Below are 5000 nucleotides of genomic sequence, written 5' to 3' on the forward strand. Positions count from 1 at the left end.
TTAAACATTTTATAAGAAAAATATTTTCAAATAATTTCATACAAATTTTAAATTACTCATATTCATTTATTAATTTCAATTTGTAATTTCTTAATATAATGTTGGGATTCTGAATTCGAATTTGTTTTTTTCTCGATATGAATTTGCATTTCTTAATTTAATTTTATTATTTTTCAATATTAGTTTGGATTTCTCAATTTCAAATGGGGTTTTCTCAATATTAATTTTAATTTGAATTTTCTAAATTTTAAATTGAAATTCTCAATATGAGTTTGTATTTTATCAATTTAAACATAAAATGGTGTAGACTATTAAATATACTACAGTCAAGAAAATATATAAACAAAGTCAGAGTATGGCAGACATAAGTGGGTCCATAATTGGTCATAGTCCCATAGAAATAACACTTCAGAAAAATTTATTTAAAGTTCTTTACTGGTCTAAAAATGCATAATCGACAAAATCCTACATTGAAGGCCCTATTTCAAGTTTATTAGATTAATTGTCAAAGCCATATATAGGACTACTGACTCTTTAATTTCGTAAGTGGTCCTATATATTCTGCATATCCGAATATAATCATTTTGAAATTGCCGCTAAAATATAATTTTGGGGATTTTTTTGGTACTCTTTCGTTCTGCAAAAGGTACTTTTTGAATTTGCTATAATTTTGAACCTAGAATCATGAAATTAAGTATGCAGAGTCGGAATTAGGTGAGAGCCGAAAAAGTACACTTTTTGGTCCTTTTTTTTTTGTTTATTTAAAGGTACTTTTTGAATTTTCTATAATATTGAACCTAGAAATATGAAATTAGGTATGCAGATTCTGAATTAAGTGAGAACCCATAAAAGGGAACTTTTGGGTACTTTTGCGTTTTTCAAAAGGTACTTTTTTGATAACACTGAAAATGCTTTTTAAATAAAAATAGCTAAATCCACTTACAAACATCAACAACTATATTGCATTTATCCAATTCACTGTCGGTATCGTATTGTTGTATCTTCATATGTCATTACATTTCGCAGACAAATTTTTTTGACACAAAAACAAAAGTATAGTGAAAACCATGGTAAAAATATCATTTACCATGGTGAAAACATACTACATACAACGTTACGGCACTGATTGTAAATTGTGTAATATTTGAATTCATGATTATGTAAAAATAAAATTAAATTAAATTCAATCCGCAGTGAAAATCACTGCGTTTTTAACGAATTTCCAATTTTAAACGAAAAATATTGGTAGTACCTTTTTGAAAAACTCAGATGAATTTAGCTTAAAGTATTGTTACATGATGTAAAAAGTAAGGTGGGAGCGTTTCAGAAACAAACACAATAATTTTTTGTTGTCTAGAATTTTGTTTTGTCAAAATGAAATTTCTAAAATTGAAAAATAATAAATATTGGAAAGAAATAGTTCTTGTGTATTTCACAATATTACTTACAAAACCGTCGTTACATTTAGCTTGTATCTGCAGCAGGACAATGTTTTAAAACTTCTTCATTTGAATTTTCTTATTTGAAAACTTTTTAAGAACATTTTAATTCATAATTTTAAATTTAATTTTTTTTGCTTTGAAAACACAATTATAATTTTTTTAGATTAAAAATAAATTAATTTATTTTGACACAACCCAAACACTTTTTAAATAAACAAATAAAAATGAGCTGCCTTAACGATTTCACCTTACTTAGTGCATCCTGGTATTGTTATAAGTATAAAACAAAAAAGGCTCAATTTTTAACTTTCTTGCAAGGCAATCTAGTTATACTGCAGTAACTGTCATCATGATTATACTATGTTGTTTAAAAAACTTTGGAATTTAATTCCAGTTCTGCTAAATAAATAAATAAATAAATAATAAACACATAAATAAAAACTCCAAAATGTGGCACAAACAATATCTGTACAAAAATCGCAATATCTCAAAAACTACAGCTAACCGAAAATTTTAATAACGATTTTTGATCTCAGAGGATGGAAATGCATAGAAATTTCCTATTCTTATTTAAAAGGTACGCCAAAAGTTCGATTTTGTTAATTTGTGTAATTAGTTTCATTCATATAAACAAAGTTAATTACTTCACGAAAGTATTACAAATGTAATAACATTATATTATCAATTTTAGAATTTTAGATACGATTAAGCTGCAAAAATTTTGAGACATAGTCACTCTGTTTAAATTTTTCTCTTTCTCTCCACTTTTCTTTTTCACACTCATAGTTGCCAGATGATTTGGGTACAAAATCGTCAATGTTTTAGATAATAAACATATTTGATAGTATTTATACTAATTTTTATTTGTTTATTTTTATAACAGTCTTAGGATTTACAAAACATCCTTACAAGCTATTCGCTTAATATTAATTACAATCAAACTTGAACTTTTCTTAAGAAAACAAAAATCTATAACATTATTTTCATTTAAATTATAAAATAAATTCTGGGCTCTAAATAATGGCTCATTTAGTTAGTTAGTTAGTTAGTTAGTTTGAAAGGAGGATGTATACACATCAAATCCGAAGAAATACAACTAGGCCTTAATCGGGCCTGTTGTGCGCTCCTAAACCAGTGCCACGGGTGGGAATCGAACCCACCACCTCCGGTCTACCAGACTAGAACACTAACCACTAACCTACTGGTGGCTACTGGCTCATTTAAAGAGTAATTAGAGTTATGCAAACCAAAATGAAAACAATCATGAAATCTCAATGATCTTGATTGAACATTTATGTTGACATATAACTAAATCAGGAAAGATTATGTTGTGGTTTAATACATGAAATAAAAACATGATATTATATCTAATAGATCACAACCGATAGTAGCAAATCGAAGGATTGTAGTTCATCATATTAAGGGAAAGAGCAAATTTAGTACATTTTCTCTGAGCTCTTTTCAAGCGATTTACATGGACCCAATAACAAATGTAAAATATAATACTTTGAGAGTAAATTGGTTATTAAAATTAACACTATTTTTTCAAACAAATGCAAGAAGTGAATATGATTTAGGAATAATATAATTAAGATGATGGATAAAAGTTGATTTATCATCAAATAAAAAATCGAAGTCTATTATATTTCTAACTTGGTGAAGTAACGTGGTTTGCATGTAATAATTAAAATAAATTGCACGTTTCACTTTATGGAAAGATATATAACAGCACTTATCAATGTTAAATTGTAATTTTTTACTATCAGACCAAGAATCTTGAGAATCTCTAACTCGATGAAATATCTTAACATCATCTGCGTAATGTACAAAATTACAGATTTTGAAGAATATATAAATATCATTAATGAATGGACAAAATATAAATGGTCCTAACACACTCCCTTGAGGAACACCAGTCGTAGCCACATAAGGAATAGAAAAATAATCATCTACTTGTACATAACATAGTCGTTTATATAAGTAAAAACTAAGCCAATCTAAAAAGTTTAAATGAAAACCAATTTTATTCAATTTTGCAATCAATATATTCTGAAATATTTTATCAAAAGCTTTTGAATAGTCAGTATAAATAGTGTCAACCTGAGGAATGCTCAAATATTTTTGAAATAGTAGAAAGTTTGGAAAATGGCCTATAATTTTCAACATTACATTTGTTGCCAGATTTAAATATATACTTGTACATAACATAGTCGTTTATATAAGTAAAAACTAAGCCAATCTAAAAAGTTTAAATGAAAACCAATTTTATTCAATTTTGCAATCAATATATTCTGAAATATTTTATCAAAAGCTTTTGAATAGTCAGTATAAATAGTGTCAACCTGAGGAATGTTCAAATATTTTTGAAATAGTAGAAAGTTTGGAAAATGGCCTATAATTTTCAACATTACATTTGTTGCCAGATTTAAATATAGGCGCAACTGATGAAAATTGCCTTATTAAAAAACAGTTGTAAAAAACACAGATAGAATAACAAAAATCTTTTACAAAGTAAGTGCATAGTCCATCAAGATCACAGCCAAGTTATCAGTTATAGACAATTGAACGTTAGAAAATTGGCCTGCACTACGAATATTATTCAAAATGGATGTATTAAAGTATTTCTTATTCTTTAGTTTATATATCAAGATATTTTTATAAATTTCTATTGATTTCAGCAGTTTTTTATTTGTATAATTTGACAAATATACAAACTCCTCATGTGTTATGATATTCTGTAAATACGTGTATTTATTCAATATTTTTTGGTGCTGCGAAAACTGACCCCAAGAAAAGTGAACCCAATGTTTGTTGCTTTTTTCATTTGAGGCTTTTTCTGATATTAGAAGAAATAAAATAGAATCGCAAAAACGTCAAAGTGTATTTTACTTTGAGCCACTTTTTTCTTTTAAAAATGTAATAAAAAATATTAAATTTTCGAAAATGAAAAATTTCCTCAAAAAACGCATACAAAAATTTGAGCTGAAAATTCATTTACATATATGTATATTAATATTTCATTACGAAAAACTTTCATAAAATTGGAATGACTTTTCATTTTATCTGTGCGGCAATATTTCACTTATTTCGGGGTTAATTTTCATTAAAAAATTAGGCATTTACTGTTGAAACGTGTAAATAACTTGTCCTTGCATAATTTGGATTCCCCGATTAGAATTTTAATTTAATTAACATTTATTAATTATATTCTTAGAATAATTTAAATATGTATCGATTTTCTTTTAAATAATAAATTAATGAAAATTTGTATAAAAATAATTTTTAAACAAATTTTTACATTTTTAAACAAATTTTTAATTTTAACAGGCTATTTTTATAAAGGAAAATCGTCAAAATGACTATAAATCGTCAAATCTGGCAACAGTGCTCATACCCACACAAACTACTCATTCCCTCTACTATATTGGCCAAGGCGAATTCAGATAAGGTGCTGTTATTGAATCAGCTGTTAATTTTTTTCTTCACTTAAGGGCACTTCACACGATCACACTTTACGTACGACAAGTCTAATGAAAAAGTAAAATGAAATTCCACCCG

The 5000-nt window shown here is 26.6% G+C and overlaps 1 protein-coding gene across 1 annotated transcript in view; it reads right to left on the bottom strand.

Annotated features, from left to right (window-relative positions):
* LOC111690400 (protein artichoke) overlaps window positions 1-5000 on the bottom strand; it is a 48205-nt gene that overhangs the window by 18261 nt on the left and 24944 nt on the right. The window lies entirely within an intron of this gene.

The sequence above is a fragment of the Lucilia cuprina genome, chromosome 6, assembly GCF_022045245.1.
Source record: "Lucilia cuprina isolate Lc7/37 chromosome 6, ASM2204524v1, whole genome shotgun sequence".
Taxonomy (NCBI): Eukaryota; Metazoa; Arthropoda; class Insecta; order Diptera; family Calliphoridae; genus Lucilia; species Lucilia cuprina.